The sequence below is a fragment of the Bombus terrestris genome, chromosome 11 (assembly GCF_910591885.1).
Source record: "Bombus terrestris chromosome 11, iyBomTerr1.2, whole genome shotgun sequence".
Taxonomy (NCBI): domain Eukaryota; kingdom Metazoa; phylum Arthropoda; class Insecta; order Hymenoptera; family Apidae; genus Bombus; species Bombus terrestris.
Window position 1 is genome coordinate 12,341,173 of NC_063279.1, and position 21,879 is coordinate 12,363,051.

A 21,879-nucleotide genomic window follows, 5' to 3' on the forward strand; every position below is an offset into this window, starting at 1 on the left:
CTGTCTTCCTTCGACCCAGTGCTATCTAATCGGTGCAAACTCAATTATATCAAGGCATACGATAGACGTTTGCGACTAAGAATCGCTGTGCATTCGTGTTCCTTGACCGAGCCGTGTATATTTGTCATCGCTAATTGGCTACTCGCGTGTAGCTACAATATATACAAGTAGAGCTTCCGAACGCTCGTTTGTTTGATGATAGGGGGCCATCTAAGTGACGGAAATAGGATCGAATAACGTGGAACATAATAGATAGAGAAGGTCGTTTATTTCCGAGGGAAATTCAAACAGCAATTGCGGCCTGTGAATCCGTTCAGGTGTGCTGCAACCTCTCAAACGGATATGAGTATGAGAATGTAAAGCGATAAGTCTAGTGGCATTACTCTGATGAAAATGAAAGCCACATTTAATACATAATTAATCGAAGGTTTTATTAAAGAGTTCCAAACACCCGATGTTTTAGATGCATACAACCATTCTGGAATTGAAAAATCTAATTATTTTCTACTCCGTCATTCGAATTTCTACGATCATCACGGATTTCTCAAAATCACAAATAAAATCTTTATTTCTTCTTTCTCGATGTAAATCTTTAAAATCCTAAGAATATCAAAAAGTACTGTTACGTTAATTTTCACGTTTGAGATCAGTGGATTCCAAATTCTTATTCACGACATCCTATTTTTGAATTTATATAGTCATCTCTATTTTGAAATTACGGAGTTCCACAGTCGAGTTATTATCAATCCTATATTGAAATTTGCTCCTTCTCAGTGCAAATTCCCAATACTTGGAATTCTAAAATTATAATATCGATCCTCATTTCGGGTTACAAATGTCCAACTTCTGGATCCGCACGGTCCATTACGTGTTACGATTACAAAACGCCATCAAGGAAATTAGACCGGTTCCAACGATGAGATTAAACGTTGCCGCCAATAAGAATGAATAGAGTGGTGGCTGAAGGATGTCACGGGAAGGCGGAAGACGGTAATTCTCCATTGAATTCAGAACGTTACCACGGCAACGACGCAAGGTTTAACTAGAGTGTAAGTAAATTACAGGCTTACAATTAGTGTTCGGTGGATTTCGAGTTGGTACAAGGGTAGGGAGTACAGTGACGACGAAGGCTAGCCATCTTTCCGATGTGTCGGCACTCCGAGGCACGTGTTGCCTCGAAACTAATGACTACGTGCCTTATCTTTAGCTGGGCGCCAAACGGAAGTTAAGGAACAAAAATGGGCAGGCTGAGTAGCCTTGTGTAAAAGAAACGAGCTGTGAAGCCTGTCTTTTACCGCCTCTATTATGTTTCAACCAACGCTTGTATTATAACTTTATCCTACGACTTAAATTGAATAATAGAAAATGAGAGATCCGAATCGTTAGGAGAATGTCTATTTGGAAGTATTATTTTATTTTATATTATTTTAGTATTATTAAGTATTTATATTAATTTTCAAGCGTTCTTTTAGGATAAAAAATTAGATAAATATAGACGATGGAATTAAAGATTTTTTACACATGATCGATCGTCTTTCGAAAGAATACAGTATAATTATAGGATTCCTGATCCAAATGTTGTTAACAAAACGTTAATTACAGGGTGACTAGATTGTTAAAAATAAATTAAATATATAATGTACTTGACAAGTAAAAGATGTAATAATAAGAAAATTGATAAGAACGGAGATAACGGGAAGATGCTGTGATGAGGTTAGTCGAAATGAATCGCAAATAAGGAGACAAAGACGAAAATACCGGACCAGCCAAGGAGAACATAGACGTGTAATGGGATTTGTGGTTCACTTGGCCAACTTGTGGCCACACACCAGCCGACACAGAGACGAAGTCGAGCCTGTCTTAACCGCAACAACGTTCGTTGCCTCGCATCTGCTAGTTATAGATGCAAGCAATTACTTTACCGATAATAATTCTCTCTTCAAATGTTATCATGCATCTTCTCAACAAACGTGATCTTTTATTTAAGCTATTATTATCCTTTCTCCTTTGATAATAAAATGATGAGAACTGTCTAATTTCTGTCATCACATCGAACGCTGATATTTCACAGTAGTATAGCATGTTCTTGGTCAGACAAGATTCAATGAAATAATAAAATATCTTTTCGCTTCAATACAAACCACAATGTTTATCTATATCGTGCGTCTTCTGACAGAAATAGAAGAATCTTTTCCAAGTTTCTATGTAATTGGTACGTGTCAAAGGAAGGCCAGAAAACACAAGAGCAGAATAAAAATATCTCTCTCGTAGATGGCGGCCACTTTCGGTTTAACAAGCTCTGTTTATGCTGGCGTTGAGCAGTGTCCGACCGCGCGCCGACCTATTCCACTCGAGGGTGAACCTCGTAACACTTCAGAGACGTTCGGGAAAACTAGCCAAGTGGTTCGCCCTGCCGACTGTTGACTAAGCTTCGAACAACATCTTGACAGCGGCTGAAGTGAGCCACGCTTCTCTACAATCAACCTCGGAATCGATATAGCCGGCCGATTGCCTCGCAAATTGCCCGCGTTTCTCCGGGGAAATTGTTTCCAACGCCCCGTTGCATTGAAGATACGATGCAAAATGATTTTCATCGATCACCAGGACCTCAACGATTTATTTGTCCTTTTAAATTATCCCTTTTTTCTTGTTTTCTACATCTACGTTTGATACACATCGTGTGATAATTAGAGTACGAAGATTTGGATAACAATTTATTTAATCCATAGATCTTTATCGCTCGATTTACCTGTTCAATCGACACGATTCACTTTGTCCACGCACACGTTTCGGAACAACTTCAACTGTTAATAACGGCCCATTAAAATCTGTAGTCGAACCGTGAATTCGTTTGTTATCACGGCTGCTTGACGCCATTCTGCTAACCGTGTGATCTCGTTTCATCAAAGAGGATTTCAATAGAAAATAACTCAAAGAACCTTCAATGGAGATAACATGTGTAACCGAGTTCCGTCATCGTGATATACGCAACAGACCCATTATTTTGCATTGTAAACCTGTTTGAACAAAAACAATTTCTCATCCATTACTGCGTACCAATACAAATGCAATCGTGTTTTGCTCAAAAAGAAGATATCTATTGAAATATCTATATAAGATCGAAAAAAGTGAAATAAAAGAGGAAAATGGAAAATTCTGAACAATTTGTATAGATACCTACCATTTACTTTTTTATCGCGGCAGATCAACTGAATGTTGATTTAAAATGAATTTTAGATAGAGTTAAAACGAATTGACCAAAGAATCACTTCTCCCACTTCAATTTCTTCCACATCTAAAGTAATTAGGAGGTTTTAGTTGAACTCATTATCCTGATTGCGTCGAGAATTCGATTTCAGTTTGATATTAGCATTCGATCGAACTTCTCGTTCGAAACTTATAGGATATCTGTGTTTCGATTGATCGGTACGAAAGAGAGTTTTTAGACAATCGAAATTAGTTTCAAGTAACCGGCTTCGTTAAGAATTCTTTTATGAGAAGAATTCTTTATAGAATATAAGAGGGTTTATCGTTACTTTCTGTTGAAATCTTTTCATCAAAATCTTTCTCTTCCTTTCTCTTCTCTCTCTCTCTCTCTTTTATCAAAATTTACATTCAGCGAGTGGAAATACTCAATAAAATTCTTGAAACGTTTGAAACTAGTGAAGCATAAAAATTCATAAAAATCCAACGATAAAAGGGTCCATTTTTGCTTTTCCCTAAAATTTTCACAAAAATATATATTCACAATAAAAAAGGAATCGATGAAAAAGAATAGCAATTTACTAAGTTTAAACTAATTTTACGCGAAAAGTGCAGTGAAACACAATTGCTGGTGAAGTAAAACGTAATGCGTTGGCGATAGAGATAAACGCACGGAATTCTTCGAGCTGTTGTGCATGGAATTTGGTGAAAGTAATGGCGACGTAATCGAGCATAAGAGCGTTTCGCCGGTATCGACCTCGAATTGGCAAAACATGTCCATTATTGGACGCTGTATGACGAGTGAGTTTTTCTCCCTCTCTCTTTGTACGTACTGCGAACGCGATGTTTGTAAGGGAAAAATTGCGATATTCCCAACGGGAATCATGGATTTAAACATCCATTCGATGTATTTTCGCGTCGCAATTCGTGACTTTTTTATTGGACATATTTATCTACGGCAAATATCGATATTAAAAAATCGAAGTTCGTGAAATTCGATATCAAATTAATATATTACATCTTAATTACGTTTCTACACATTTCTGCGTGAAACAGACTGCGTGAAAATACGTAGATAAATATTCGTATTTTCTCGCCTACATTTGGGAAACGTTTTTTCATTACGAAAAAGGAAAGAAATTAATCTATATATCTGTCGAGTTTTATTACGTATTTTAAAATAATTTCCAGAAAAAATTCTCGTCTGAAAAATGGTATTAAAACTAAATGCAATTGAAATAAAAATAAATTTGATACAACCGAAAGTAGAAGTTTTAAATTAATAAAAAACTAAAAGGAGAATATGTTGTGAAACAAGTAGAAAATTAAAATTACATGTCAGACTGTTAAAAACTAGAAATAAAAGAGGGAAACAGAATATTGCACGAATGATGCAATTAAAGAAATGGTTCTATTAAATTCTTGTACCAAATAAAAAGTCATTAAGGAAATCCTTGATAATTCTCAATTCAAAGATGTTAACTAGAAAAGAAACAATTTAATTTATCAAACGATTAACACAAAATTGCATAACAGAAATTATAGTAACAGCTATTTTCCTATATTATTATTCCTTAAAATATATTCAGTTCTCTGATACTCGTACATTATTAAGTAATCAAGTGACTAATAATCTCATTAAAAACTGTAAATAATATATCAGTGAAAGTTCAAAGCACTATATATCAAAGGTAATTAGAAAAAGCATATATTATATTGATACGCGATATAATACAACTAAAATTTCTATTGAAAGACGGACATGAATACTAGTGATCATTTGTAAACTAGAACGTAATGTATACCTTTGAGATACGAGTGGAAGTATCGCAATATTTCTTTGTGTTGAGCACAACGAGCTGCAAATTGGACTAAAAGATAATACTTTTGCGTGCGAATTTTTCTGATTTTCCATTTCAAGCACGTACCAGGTCGTATAGTGACGTGAATCAGAAAGACTGCGAATGAAACGGGACAAATTCAATCCCATTTGTGACAATATCCATACAGTGTTTCTAATTTTATCACTAATTAAAATCGAATATTAAGATTTCTATTATTACATTATTAAATTCATATTCGTTTCCCTGAAATTGGCAAGTCAGGGTTAAAAATACAAAAGATCGAGGAATTAGAGTTTTTATAAAGAGACTATAGGAGCTTAGAACTCTAATCTGAAGTTGACTTGAAATTGTGGAAAGGAGCAATTACCCGATTGGATTGCTCGATCGAGATTAGACACGGACCTTAGCCAATTAACCTAATCAGGTATTCCACGAACTCCACCTCTTCAAACCTGATGTCCACAACATCCAACTTCGATCTCGCATACTATCCTGCTTCACACATTTCACGATTAATTCGCGAACACCTATATAACATGGGAAACAAACCCAAACACAGAATAAAAAGAGGGAAAAAAGACAAAGTCCCTTTGAAAGCCGAAGTTGGCGTCGCGAAGCGTCGCATCGCCAGCCGATCGCGAGCAATGAAATCGATGAGTGACGACCGATAACCGGGGACCGGAACTGAATCGAGGCGGAAGCCAAACGACGCCAGTTTGATAATCGAATTCCAATTTAATCTTTCGACCGGCGAACGAGTCGCCACGCGTCGTCCAATAAACTCGGTCTCGAGCGACGCTCGCTGTCCTTCACCCTCTCCACTTATTCCTCTTTCCAACACTCTGGTTTTCGAGCTAGCTGGTCGCTGTGGACGATTTTTATCGGTGCCCCAGGATATATTCCATGGAACACCTCAAACGGCAAGCGCTGGTTATTAAAATTGGTCGATCATGCGTGTCCTGCTCTTCCAACCAGTTCGGTGTCTTTTAATCGGCATGGAATTAATACCACCTCACTTCTTTATCGAGCACCGGAACAGTTTTATTTGCCGTGAGAACGAACTAGTTTGGGCATCGTTTCTTCTGGAAATTACAACAAATATGATTGAGGCAGTTTTGTCGTATTGGATTTATTTGGTAAGGAAGTAAATAGGAAGGATGGTACCGATGTAATTTCGGTTTCTAATCGGAGAATTAAGGGGGTGGTTGTTTGTTGTAGAAGAAGATTTCTATTTATTTTATGGTTAATTTTTGAAAGCAGAAAGCGATAATATTTCAACAAATGTTTTTTGTTACAAAACAACTTATGAGATCAGCGAAAGAATTATTTTTGATCTTCCTAGGAAATCTCATAAAATAACCTGTCTTTTCAAAATTAAACAGAAGAAGAAGCATTGACAGAGCACAATAGTAGAATGAATAACACAAACAAACTATCTAAAAAGTCAACAGGATGCTGAAAGCTGAAACGAAGCAATCAACTTGTAAAGCACTAAAACATTTTATTCCAACCACAGCTTTGTTTTCAATACGTAAGCTCTTCTGCCGTTTAAATACCCATTGCAATTCTACCGTTTAAATACCCATTGCAATTCTCTCGTCTAACTCCTCTCGTCACGAAAGAAGATTTTTCTAGTGTTTTTTTATTTTTGTTTCTACGGCACAATAGCAAACGCGAATGGACGACTGGCATTTAGAATCGGTATGGTAAACATGTCGCGCGATTCGTCAAAATTCTGTGGTTGAATATGCGCACATCATACACGATGGCATCGGCAAACGAGTCCTGCTAATGTCAGGACCTTTTCAGCCGCATTTCAACCGCGTCGTCGCGTAATGAATTAATGGCATTCCCGGCGTTGAAATGACTGAAGCGTGAACATTCCATTGAGACGTTTTTCGACGACAGAAGCATACTCTAGGCAGAATTTTCACCAGAATTGTTTTCCAATTCTGAATACTAATAGAATAACAATCGACTACAAATAGGACTCCAGGAATATTAATGAGTAATAAACAGAAAGAAACTTGGAGAAAAATATTCTCCTTACGTTACGGACAGCAACGTTTAGAAAATAAAGATACAATGAAATTGTATTATTTCGTATGTTACAATTTAACATTAATTGTTTTGCCAGATATATATACATATATAACTATTGAAACTGTGTTTAATATTTATACTGATTTCTCAATCAAAACGTATGCTACGTATCTTATCAACACAGAACATTTCACTAGTAAAATGATTTTATTATAAACAGCGATGTGTGAGTCATTTGAAACAGTCTATCTTAGAACGTTCAAAAATGGAAATTATTCTTTCATTTAACTAATACTTGACGCTATACAAAAAGGAATCTCACTCTTGTTAACCAATCAAGAGCAGTTACAGGGCAAGAACTATTCAAACAAGGAAGCATTCCTAATACATTCCTCGAGAGAAGATACAGAAACCCGATTCTCAAAGAAACTCAATTCCGTTCTCATTAATTCGTTCTAATTAATTCACCTTATCTAGGAGCAATTTTCCATTGCATATCTGCGAACGTCGAATCTCCTTCATGGAAAAGTCTCCGCGAACGTCCAAGTTATTAAAGATGAAAAGAAAAATCCACGTGCAAGAAAGCCAAGTGGAAGAAATGACAGAGCTGGAAAGGGGAGAACGTCGATAAAATCGCGGGAGCGAAGCCGGGAATATTTTCTACGATGATTACGAATTATGAGCATTGCTCCTTTCGTTTCTTATTTAGTAGGAAGAAGATCAAATAATCGGCGTTCCTCCGTTTCCTGTTACACGTACAATAGAGCTTCAGCAGTAGACAATGTCCTCTGCTGCAATCATTTTCACGGCAGAAATATTCTTACGGGGCTAAGGCTTGACGTGTTATATATTTTAACCAAGATCAAGCTTTGTTTAATTTTCCCCGGAGTTGAAGCATCTCGCGTTCCTCTTTCCACGAATATTTCTCGTCTACAACGCCTTTGTGGATACTACTTCTTGGAATTCTCTTTTAGTTCCTTCGCGACAAATGAATGAAACTCGAACAAACCACCGAGTATATTCGGACTTTTCGAAGATACGAGAGAATATTGAAACCACGACGGTGATCAAAGTAACCATCTGTGACCTTTTGTGGAAATTTTACTTTAAAAAATTTAATGATTTTTTTGTAAAATATATGAACGAAACTTTGCTTTTCTCTTTATATACAAATCATCCAATTTTTAAAGATTACGATATGGGTAAGGATATTACTATTTCCTGTGTTATTTTACAGACGCTCGCTGAGAATATAACGATTGTTAATTCGCATCGTGAAAGCTACTATGCTCGAAGCTAATCGGTTATCGTAGTGTTAAGTAACAAATGAAACTGGATCATTCGAGAAAATAACGAGTGAAATCTCGAACATAGTTCGCGCGATTGTCGCGTGGTCCGGGCCACACCCAGTGAAATTGGATCGTCAGAAGTTATCAAATTTTTTGAAACGACCCTGAAACAGTCGCGAAAGTAACCGGATGGAAGGTAAATGTAGGAGGGATCCCGCGAATAATAGGACGTATAAGATTTCCCCTGTCTAGGAAAAATTGAATCGTTATCATGAACCGCAACCGGCTAAGGCTGACGCGTGCGGTTTTGTTGCTCGTGCCGGCTTATGACAGAACTATCGATCCTACTACTGGTCCAACTCGAACTTTTCCTCCGCTTCCCCACTCTGTTCGTAGCCTCTCTCGTCCATCCGAAATTCCAATGCTCTTTCCCTTGTTTCGGCCTGATCCCGTGCGTGAAATACATCCTAAGAGCATGGAAAGCGGTTATGTTACGCGAGTGCTTTACGTGCCTGTTGTATTGTATTAGTTCGGCAATCGATCCCACCATTGGCCATTACTCTCAACATTGATCAAAATTTCTACATACTTCAAATTAATTGACACATGAATGGTATTGCGGATTTAATTAATTCTGATTTGATTTTATTATATGTTAATGGCGAGACAAATTTATATTTGTGTTTGTGATGTTTAAAGTAATTGTGATGGAATCAGTGGTATGATGCAAAATACAGATAAGACAAATTGCAAATCTTCGAATGCTAAGCAAGGTTTCGAACAAATTAACCCACTCTCTTTGTATTTTATATATTATTAGCACTAGAACTACCACATCAGTCGGATTGACTGGTTTTACAAATTTATTTTCAAATTCCTACTTCGTGTTATATTTTTTTCCGCAATGATGTAACGAGTTTCGTAACGATAACTAAAGGAATAATATAATGAATTTTATTTTGCTTTTTATGTGTTTAAACTAAAAATAATTTTGTATCAAGGCTATTTATATCAATACCACTCGTATTTGTCGAAGTGTAAAAAGATCCTACAATCTGTTTATCGAACCCCAATTAACCAGTTTCCTCGTTTTGCACAACTTTGCACACGTTTCTAAAATTTTTACTGCGTATCCTTCGATATTATAATATCAGTTATCAGGAAAATTCCGGATCAATCGCTAGATCGCTAGATGCTAACACTAGAAATACCACTCCAGTCAAAACGACTGGTTCTACAATTTTATAAATGTATCAACCATTATTTAGGGATCATAGTCCCAGATGGATTAATAATACCAAAAATGTACTACATAACATGGAATTCCTTCTGTAAGAAAGTAATAAATCAATAAATATAAAAATATTCTATTATTACATATTTTTTAAAGACTACTCATTTTGACAGGTTGTGGTAGAAATAGCTTCGTGTTAACTATCGGTAGTTCTAGTGTTAACGTAATATAATCTTAATATAATAAAGATATAACAAAAATATTATATGAAATGCCATATTTTGAATATTTTATATTTTTTCGTATTATACGCATTCTATTCGTTTTGCACATTTCAATTTTCTATAAATCCATGATCTAGTTACAATAGAGACCACGTTTAACCGAGCACGAAACAGGAGCGGACGTAAAGAAAATTGGTCTCCGGTTATCATTTCTTAGACGTATTGCTCTACAAGATATATTTGAAGAGCGGACGTGAGATACATGAGCCATCTTCTTCTTTTACTAGAAATACGTTTAAAATAAAACAATATAAGCGTAGTGCGATACAGCCTTAATTTTAATTCCTCGTATTAATGATTATCATGTTCGAAATCAACGCGGAATAAATTATCGAGATGCATATATCGTCACGTCAATTTCGCTGATGAAAATTCCACGTGACTAATATTTACGTTAACAGCGACAATAACAAATAGTGTGTTCGATAAAATGTAAATCGATCAGGTGTTTTCGCTATAAATTCTAAAATTAGATCGGGCTGTTCCATGTTTCCTTGATAATTTGATATTTGTCAACTCCTCTCATGAATTATTAAACAAAAATATAACGCATAAACATATCCGTATAATCGTATTAAAAATCAACACAATCCAAATGTTGGTTCGTAGCGTTAAAGCTAGATGCAAGAAAAATTCTGAAAACTTTCAGGATGACCTATCATATAATAAAAACAAACCAGAAGCTATGAAAGCTCAAAGTTCTAAATATTTTATTCATAAGAAATTAGAAAAAGAGATCCGTTAAATCTCGGATTTCAACAATATTGTACAAAATTATTAACCTAAAGTTTAGAATCACTACATGTTCCATCGAAGATCTAAAAATTTAAAAAAGAACATATGAATTTAAAATTATCTAAAATTTTTAAAAGTTCAAAGTTGAAAAAGAGAAACAGAGCACCCCATCTTTTGCTGACACAAAACCCGTATAGAAATATACAATATACCAATTCGTTTTATTCTCGTTTTTATACAAACAGCATACAACCTCTTCGAAAGAATTATACAGAAAGGAATCGCGGGTATTATTTAAAAAGAAACGAAGAATTTTTCTAACGATTATATTCATTCTCTCCAAAGTAACAAAGTGCAGTCTGCTCCACTTTCTATAATCACTCTCTAAACGATAAAACGTCCAGTCGCCTTGCTGTCCGTGAAATTAACGAAATCAACACACGCGCTCGCGTTCGGTAATGCCGCATTATCGACATCCAATTCGCTGTAATCCCAAAACCGACAAATTGAAAAGGAGAAGAATACCACTTCATGTTTCTCTATCTGGTATTTCTGCTCCCTGCTTTCAGTTATACGCTTATCAAGGAAATGACGACACACAGAAAATAGGATGAAAATAAGAGAAAAGAATGAATTTACATAGACATTCGTAGTCTGATCATTAACATTGTCTCTGCACTAGACTTCTCTCTCTCTCTCTCTCTATTTATCAATCTATCTATCTATCTATCTTTCTCTCCGTCTCTCTCTTTCTATTTTATAGATATAACCAGAGAAATTGAATCTAATTTTTTGGAGATAACATTTTGGAAGAAATCAAACATCAAATATGAAGATCAGGTCAAGGCCTCAGACAAACTAGCAGATTTTTCGATTTACCTAAGAAATTCATTTCATTTTAGGAAAAAATGTATTTTAATTTTAATGAGTCTACAATTGAATTCAAAGAAATCTGGGTTGATTTTTTGTCTATAACGACTCTTCCAAATATTCATCCAGATAGTTGTTTGAAAATTTATCTCGCGTAAAAACGTTATAAAATTATAAAATAAAAATATCTGTTAAACAAATACATGTATATACAATAAAAATAAAGCAAATAACCATAATTTTTTCATTTACCAAGCGAATGCAAGGAAGCGTTGAAGCACTTCCAAGCTTAAAGCAACGCAGTTAACAAAATCACGTGACTGGAAGAATCATATGCAAACAATTTGCAAAACATCCGGTAACACCTGTTTTCCTCGTTTATCAAAACAGTCCGCCGTTTTTTCGCTCTTGATTTTATATTTTTTCGTTGATACATCGCGTTCGAAATGTGTTCAAATTGTGACAAAGAGACCACGTCGATTCCAGTGGCGGAACGAAGCGTTCCCGTTCAACTTCTGGAACAATGCCGCTGATAATAAGATAACAGTCGTGCCGGCAAGATTCGTCGACGAGGTTCTACAAACGAAAGAAGGTTACCGGGGAACGAGCAAAGGACCTCCTGTCCTCGCACCATTTCGCTCCCTTTCAACCCCATCCCCTTCGTGAAATTCCTGTCCCGTCGCGATAACAAACTTCGCCCACTTGCTTTTCTCCCTGCGATGAGATCTTACCGGTGCCATTGTAACTGGCTCGTCTCGCCCCCGCTGAATCTCATTATTTCAAACCACGACGGTCAACTTCCAACACGTAGCACATGCACGACGTATACGTACATCGGACGAGGCTGAAATAATTAGCCATGCGATTCGCGGTTTCGCGCGTGTCATTGGTCGGACGCGTTACGCGGTTTGGCTTTTCAAACGACATCATTGGGGTGTCAGGATTTGCTAAATTAATCGGTGAACACGGTGATGAGTTCGGACTAGACGCGTCTCGTGGGAATTCTTTTCGTTCGGCTCTGATTAACAAGTTAATTCGAGGATATAGGCGTACGCAATTTTTAACGATTGAAGTTTGAAGTTTGTATTTGACGCGAATGATATGTTTGATTATCGATTAATTAATAAATAGCGTATTACGTATTACTTATTAAAAAGTATTACGCTACTAATCGTATATGTAATATTCCATTATTATTGAAGGAAATTTGAAGGAAATTTGAAAATTCCATTAATATCTGTAATGAAGTGCGTCTCTTTATGCAATTATGACAAATTTAAAGATGCAGACATACAAAGAATGCATATAATATATAAGAAGACATAAAATATCTAAACTGGAGTATTCGTCATAATTCTTAGTAGACGAAACAAATTACTATGTAGGTTCCATTCTTTTAAGTCTCTTTAAAAAAAATATGGAATTACGTAAAAATCCGCAGTCTATCGATCACAAATAAAATATAAATTTGACCTATCCAGAAATCTTGTAACATTGTGCTTCGCATAAAATAACAACGATGAGTACAGGGGGAAAAAATCGCTGAGAATCGTGGAACATCAAGCTCGTTTTCACGTTGATACAAAAGCTATTTCAATGAACATCGGCAATTTTCCGCCATAGCATGGGCTGTTTAGCCATATAACGGCTGCAAAAGCGACCGTTCCGGTCTCTGGCTTCTATTATTCGACTGGCATTAACCATTTGCGGCAGTGAAAATGCAAAATCGAAAATTCGTGCCTGGACGATTAACGACGGGCCCGTGCGTTCGTCGCGTGATCCACGGACATTTTCGGCTTCTCGTTGATCTCTTAATTCACTGGCCGGAACGAAGTTCTCCCATTTCTGCCCCCTCGGGGCGACCAGAAGGGGGAGAGAGGCGTGTCGAATTGAAACGAAATTACTCGCGAGTGCGCGAATCGTTCGAGAGCTAGTTGGGTAAGCACCTCGTGCTGTTAATGAAATTTTTGTTCTGTGATTTCGTTGGAATTTTTTTCTCGTAACAGAGAAACGAAAAAGAAAGAAGAGAATAAACGGGGGAACAGAGAGGTAAAAAAATTTTTTTCCCAACGAACGAACATCCGCGCTATACGTAGCTTAATTGCGGGGCACTTTTGTTAATCGGCCAAAGCTCTTGATATTTTTCAGAGGTCCATATACGAATTTCGATGAAGAGAAGCTTTTTTGAAAAATTATTGCGTCGGATGATGATTAAAAATTCGACTTGAGATTCTATTCTGCTATGAAAATTTTTAATTTTTCTATCATCGGAACAATTATTCATAAATCTTCCACATTCGTTTATTTTCGTGTAATGAGAGTCCCACTCTTACGAGAAATACGGAATGCTGTACGTGATAGGCGAATTTTTCGCGAAGAGAATGATGGGAAACAAGGATAACGATTCTTTAAACATGATATCTTATGCAAAGTACGAAATTGTGTGAGTGAAGTTGCTACGCCGCTAAATGATTTTTCGCTACTTCCTCATTTTTTAATATTTCTTTACGAAACTTCACCTATGAAACTTTTTACAGAATTTTCCCTCGTGAGCCGTTTGATCCTCTTCCGTATTACTTCGAAGAGCATTATCTTACGACACTTTTAGGGCGTTACATATAACTCGTTTACAGAAGATCTCATAATCGTAGGATTATAAGGTTGCAGTTCCGTTATGACGCGCTAAAAATCATCGAAGCTACCGGATAACAAAGTTGTCTTCTAATTCCACTAATCGCCTCTTTAAACTAAACGAGCTGTTGATTCGATTAACCGTGCAGGTATATTGATTACGTGTACGCTGTAACGATTTTCCATCCGCCTATGTGCGTCACAATTAGGATTACGTTAGAATTAAGATGAATAGGCGATAAGATGTTTGAGAGATTCTGTAGAAACGCTTCAAAAGAAACGGTCCGCCGATAATTGAAATTTCAAATAAAAAGCGTGATTGTACTGAAACAGGAACTTTTTCGCCATTTCATTTCATTTTTTCACCTCACTTTCAGAAAGTCCCAGGTACCTTATGACATCTCATATTTATTTATCTTAAAAAAGTACGATAAAATTGTCATCCAGCGAGATCGAAAATTTGGGTAGAATTTACTTATAATTCATTTCATTTACAGATTTATACCCCAGAATTATCATCGAGTCAAAGGGAACATAAATCCTTTGAATGTTTCGTTAATATAACAGCGCCGCGGAAAGTTAAGTTGAAATAATCCATGGCTCGATTTATCGTTGGTTGATCCCCGTGTCCTAATTCGCGAGAGTTCGCTCAGCCTGCTGAACGAAGTTATACACATCGATAATTCTGGGTGACGCATCGTTTTCAACGTGACAACGTGTGACAAACGTTATTCCTTGCGAAACGATAATCGCGCGATTCCGTGAGACACATGTGAAATTTGCGTCCCATCAAATTCGATGTTTCGTCGCGTCTTTTGACTTCGTCTCGCGATACAAGCAGAGTTTATTTCAAAAATTTTCCAACGATTCCTAGGATGAAAATTTAATTAGAGTTCCACTTCGTTCCACTGTCTTTAAATTCCATTCGAATTCCATTAACGACCTGAAAACAACTGTACATGCTATCGCTCCGTGCCGATAAACTACTCTATAGCGTTAATCGTGTTAATCACGTTCTCGTGATCGCTCGAGATTCAGTTTCAATTTCTTTCTTTACCAACGATGAAACGAGTTAAGCAGCTAATTACATTTTATTAGAAGAACATGGTAAATGCTGTAATTAAGGACCACGTGAAAAAAATGTCAGAATTTTCCTTTTGTTTATTTCCTGGCTTCTTCATCACTTAGTGGCTAAAAAAATATATCTTAAGAAAAAATTGTTGAAAAAAGAAATAACTTGAAAGACACAGAACGAAGGTACGAACACAGAACGAAGATACAAAACTATTTGAAAATAGTTGCTCCAGAATATTTTACCAAAGTAAATTTATAAGAAACTGTATTTCTACGAGGAAACTTTAAAACGGCGAAATTCTCTGTTGACGATTTTTTGATAATTCACACCTGCTCTAAATTCTACGATAGAAGAGGATAGGATCGTAAAATGATCGTACGTCAGATTGAACCAACGTGAAGACGTCCGATAATCGTGTTATCGCTGCAGGCTCGAGACTAATTTGATTAGCCTCTTGTGAAGGATACGGCAGGATTCTCCAACGGAACTGATCTGTCTTCCAGTCGATAGAGGACAATTTGGTGCTTGTAGAGCGAAAAAAGTTAATGTGATTATCTCGGCATTTACCGAGGACTTTGGGACATTGTAGTTCAAGTCTTAAGAATTTTCTTAACTTTAATGGATTTTTGGAAAGATACTAGGGAAAGCCAGAATTTATTGTTTCCAAAACTCAAGATAGAAGATTCGTTAGAGTGTTAGTTTTTAGATGAATATAATCTAGCAAACCGAACATAATATGAAGCTTTTCAATTGCTATTTAACGAAACGAAAAGAAGTGAACCCTCTATCAGCACCCTCTTCGTCGTTCGATCAAAGATGTGTAGTGGCTTTATCTTCTTTTGTGCTTTAAAGTTGTACGTTAATTTGTAATTTGTGCGAACGTTGCATGAGCGTGCAAACTGGCGAACTACGTGTTACGACCGGTGTAAATGACTGATAACGCAGCTAATAACGATCGAATAACGCGGATACTGAAATTTCCAGTCAGTCACGAAGCTTCGAGCGACGCAAATTGAGACGTTGCAACGATATTAACCGCGTTACTAGCCGTTTTGACGCTGGATTCTCTCGAATCGAGTTGGGCAAAGCTCGAAGCACACTTTCGAAATGTTTGCAGATCGGTTGGGAATTAATTTTGCGTTGGCTAATGAATTGAAATGATTTACGTTGATCAAGAACAAAATTGTAGTGTATTATGTTTGGAGACTAATAGTAGCTTCACTTTGTTATCGTTGACTGTTTTTATACAAATCCTTTGAATTGATTTTTGAAGACCTGAGTACTTTTTCAATTCGTTAAACAGCGATACATTCTGCAAGTGAAAACTGGGATCATTTTTGTTATGAATGCTTCGTTTCAGGAGCTCTTTTTCTTTCAACTGTGCTTAATTAAAGATAATTAAACAAGTCCTTCGCCTCAAGAATATTTAATATTGTATAAATATAAAATATACTTAAAATCAAACTCTCTAACAATTTAGTATGGAACATTATCATCACCAAAATTTTTAAAATTAATCTAAGAAGATCATCTTTAAACATGGAGTAGAAGTACAAAGAAAAACCGATAAGGTCTTTAATTGAAGAAAATTGTGGGTAAAATTAAACTCTATTTCTCGCTTCCAGATATTAAAATATTATACATAGCCATAAAGGCTTGGAAATCCATTTAGAAAATCCTCTAGATAAATACAAATTTTCTATATTTTTTGTAGCGAAGAATCCATTTATACCACTTTTCCACTCAACTCATTTGCCACTTGATATTATCTCATTGCGTTACAATATTGCAGCAGCAAAAATCGAGCGATGCGCACGTACAAATCGCTTCCGAACAATTTTTTAACTCAAACCACAATTCTGTGCCAATGGTGGATAAATCGATCTCAGAACAATCGCGACGCCAAAACCAGCTCGACTTTCCAGAACATCAACTTTTCCCTTGGATCGATCGTCGCCAGGTAAATGGCCGCGAACTGTATAATCTGAAAGCTTGGAACTCACAATCGAAACAGAAAGAGGAGGGAAGGTTGGACCTTCTATGTAGCGGAACGGAAACGCCGCAACTTTTCTGTTTCAAAAAAATGGAGAACACAGAACGCAGCGTGTATAAAGTGAGCCGTTTTTATTCGTTTTTGCGTTCGCACTGTACTGTTGTTAAGCGAATGCAAGTTGCAACGTTGTCCCGAGGGACGTCGTTTCTTCGTCGGAATAGCAACGTTATCTGCGGCACTGGGTTCCCTTTAAATGCGTTTTTGCGCTGACAAAAGCGAAACCGGAAGCAGCGTCATCGCGTCTCTTTGGGCCACGATTCAGCGTCGCGGAACCTGGCTGAAATCTGTTGCTTTGTCGAGACGAGAGGAAAAGGTTCCGCTCTGTAACGACCGTAGTTGAAGAATAAAATGTCGAAGGCGCGGAAGTAGCTGGTTTCGCGTGCTTAAAGTGCGATGAATTCGTGGTCACGCTGGAGATAAAATGTGGGACGTCGATGACATTTATGCATCTATTTTATGTTTACACCATCGACGATCTGATTTTCATGATGCAGTCTAGCGTTTCAAGCTATCCGTTTAGAATTCGAAATAGGAGATTATAGATCATGTGGATCTGTATGGACAATATTAGCAGATTCGCGGTCGATAACTTTATTGATACCGTAAAGTATCAAACCGCAGATTTCTACAATTATGAGAAAGATTTATAGAGCTCGTCGTAAAATATTATGTTCTGTATTGTTTATTATTGATAATTCGAATAGTAACAGTACCGGATAATTGGTCTCTCTGAGCCCTCTTGCACAATTGAATACTAATTCAAATACTAACGAAATTTTACTAATTGTTAATATCGACAATTGGAATAAATTTCGCAATAAAATAAATGAAAATGATCGCGAGCAAATTTTATAAATCACAGATCATCCGATTGTCTTACGTGGTAAAAAAACTGTAAAATTATGAATAAAAGTGAAATCTATCTATACTGACAAATCACAAGCTATATATCATAAACCTCATTTTTAAATTTTACAATTTTGTGAGAATAATTATACTGCGATCTATAACATTTATCTCTAGAAAATCATTCATTTTGTTACCGATCTTTCTGCTATTATACAAGAGAATTTTGAATTTATTCTTCATTACAACAGTTACTTATAACATTCTCCGAATAATATTATTTAACCCGTTCACTGCTGGATTTTACGGGTTCAGAATAGTGAACACGTATATCGTACAGATCGTATCATTACGGTCTGAGCAGTGAAAGGGTTAAATTGCATAGGAAGACCTAACTCCTGGATGAAAGACACCATGCTTCCTTCCCTTTCCTTTTCCTTGAAATTGCACCTTTGCAGAATATTTTAAATACCAAAGCCTCGGCGAAACTCTACGAAAGAGCGACGAAGATCTATCGAAGAAAACAGTTTCTGAGAAACATGATAAAGACGGGAATAAGAATAGTTGACCCAAAATTTCGGCGGATACATTAAAAAGCTACAGTCTAATAAATTCTGAAACATGCCGAAAGCCTGTTCGACGTAGAGAACCGCAAGCCAGCGGAATTCTTCCGCGGATATCGTCGTATAGGGATGCTCGACATTCTTGGCGAGCGAGTCTGCGAACGCGTACGACAATAAGTCACGCTTGAATTTCCAATAGCGATGCTGCGCTACTCTTGCATCTTGTAGTAGACCATCGTTCCACCCTGGTATACGCAAATTTTGGCAACCTCGAGTGCTCGTAAATGCAATGTGCGGATTCGTCTTGCACTTCCATCGCAAGATAACGACCGAGGCAACCGTAAAATTTCAGAGAACCGTACGATTTCGATCGTGGATTCGTTGACATGTGAGAATTCTTTCTGGCGCGAAAAAATGAATTTTAAATGACCCATGGCTGGCTGAACCGTCAGGAACGATATTACGAGTTCGACGCGTTACTTCCAGGGAAATTTATGTGACAAGATCGATAAAATTCTGAATGAAAACTTCACAGTTTCGTACATTCGTCTTGTATCGAGTTCTATAGTTGCGAATTTTGAAAAAAACATTTTACGTTTATACTTGGGTTTGATGTTAACTTCAAAAATTTTACGAATTTTGGATTTGACACTAGAAGTATTTTTTATATATATGTATATACCTATATTATCGATGAAAAATTTCGAATCACCTTCCAGGTTATGTATATAGCGAACTTTCTACCAATTTTGCTATTTCACAATGAATACTATAAATATCAATATTGATTTCCCCTCTTTTTACGGACCTTTATCTAAAAAGTTTTCCAAGGAAACAGCACTCTAAGGGGACTTTTTATGGGTGAGCAGATTCGAAATGTAACAACAGAAACGCAACACAGAGACAGGCGATGTTTGTTCATGTGACGCATTCAGCTCGACTTCATTGAAGCTCGCCGTTCGTTTCTTTCTCCTTGCTGGAACATGTGCCCTGCCGTTCGCTATTGTGAATCGACCAGGCTGGCCAACGTTCGCCGGAAGCCTCATCGCGCGTCGCGAATGTCAACAGTGGCGCAAGCTTTGACCACTCTCGCGGAATGGATGACGATCTCACGACATAACGTACGTTCAATTGAAAACGGTTCTTCGATTTCTATCGCTTTTCCAACGAATGTTGATATGTGACATTATTGAAGTTTAACATAATCGTAGAGCAAGAGATGGTTTTAACAGATTCTCGTAAACATTTAGTGTTGTGATAAACAACGCTGAAAACATCTTCGTACCAAAGAAGATGTTTCGCATTTTTGAGACAGACATTTCTATGTTTATCCTCGATCGAAGATAAAGAACTAAATCTCAAATATACACTTATGGAGTTCCAAAATTTTGCACACTTCATCACGAAACACAAAAAGATGTTCTATCTAGGATCCTAGTCGTACACGAAGACTCTCAGGTATCTAATCCCATGCATCGTTCAGCATCTTCAGAAGCGAACGTCCCTGCGTCAAACCACACGTCGCGTAACACCATCGCGAGAGACCCAAAAATCCATCGGCGGGACGTGAGCAATGAAAAGGATCCCTTACCTCAAAAGAGGCGATCAGAACGCTGTACTGTGGAAGGACAGGGATGCCGGACGATCCTGGCTACCTCGAGGGAAGCTCGCCCGGGCGGCATGGCTCCCACCTCTTCGCCCTGTGATCCTCCCGACTGCTGCCCGGCAGGGTGTCCTTCTTCCTCTGTTTGTGCTGATTCGTTTGGCAACCGTGGACGTTGTTCGCACAGAGCGGAAGTCGAAATACGTCGAACACAAGAAAATACCAAAGTATGCTTCCGTATACACCGTAGTAGAACAAAGATCCTTTAACGGCAGGACCTTAGAACTCGAGAGTGTCAAGAATACGCGTCACGACAATGACGACGACACGATTCTCATTCCGGTTACGTCTTCTCGGTGTACGCGTCACACTTGGACTGGTACGATACGCGTCGATAAGAGAGGAGGCGAGAAACGCGACAGAGCCGAAGGATCATCCGACGAGCGAGAAAGAAGAAAAAGTCGTTGATCGAGATGACATTGGCTACTGTGAAGACAGGGAGCGTGACACACACCAGGTCCAGGGTTGGTAAAAAGGACGATCTCTCTAGGGAATCGTGGTCGGCTGTCGAACAGGATCAGAGAAAAGAGAGCACAGAAAACTAAGCACAGGACACGATGGCCCGGCCACTGCGCCGGCACTGAGGCTACGCCGCAGCCTCGCTCTCCTGCTACTCCCTCCCCTCTCGTTGCTCGACTAACTCTCTCTCTCTCTCTTTCCTCGACTCTCGTTCCCCGCCTCTACCTCTCTCTCTCTCTCTCTTTGCCTCTCCTTCTCCCTCTTCCAAGTTTAATTTCTCTCTCTAACCGCCCCCTACGCGTCTACCTCTCTTCTGTTGCACACACCTCTCCGCCACTCTCCGCTCTCTCTTTTCGGATCTCCGCCACCCCTGACACGCGCTCCTCACCCTCACCCCTCTACCGTTATCCTCCTTCCTCCCTAGACGCAGTTTCTATCTCTGTTTTACTAGCCGCTGCATCCCTCTCGCTTTCTCGATGCTTCTTTCTTGATCGGGATAGGTGTCCGTGTTTTCGAACGCGCGCCCCTCCCGTAACCTTTTCTTGAATCCTCTGCTTCTTTCTTCAATGCCCCGGTCCTCTTCCTTTCTAACATACATCAACCGAGCTTCGAGAGGTTTGTTTGCATTTTCTTGGTTTTTTCCGCTAACCTTTTTATCCTGTTCCTCGCCACATCTTCGTTTCGAACGCTACCCATTCCCTATTCCTTTCGGAGAGTTTCTGGTTTTGTATCCTAATTTCTACTTTCTCGCTTTCTGTGGATTCATTCGAAGCATCCTCTTGGTGATTTTTCTTACCACAATGTTTTACATGTGATACCTTACATACCTTCAGCTTTGCGCTATTTTCATCTGGGAATACATACCTATATTATATATATTATTTCATATACATAAACGTGAGCTATTCGTTTTAGGGATGCTTCGAATTGTGACGTGTAGCATTTGTTACACGTTGTTTTTTATCTATTTCCTGCATTCAGTATCCTTTACCAGTTCTTCCTATTTTCTACCTCAATCTTTCATTTCACTCACTTCCCTTCTTGTTTCCCGTTTTACCACGAACGTATTAGTCGCTGTAAAGTATT

General features: G+C 37.7%; 1 protein-coding gene across 2 annotated transcripts in view; it reads right to left on the reverse strand.

The window, feature by feature from the left end:
- Window positions 1-20,920, reverse strand: part of LOC100643585 (dipeptidyl aminopeptidase-like protein 6) — a 116,308-nt gene extending 95,388 nt beyond the window's left edge. For both annotated transcript variants that reach the window (XM_048410596.1, XM_048410595.1), the window contains exon 1: window positions 20,263-20,920. The gene's annotated coding sequence lies outside the window, so the exon portion shown is untranslated. The remainder of the gene's footprint in view (window positions 1-20,262) is intronic.
- Between the last annotated feature and the right edge of the window lie 959 nt (window positions 20,921-21,879).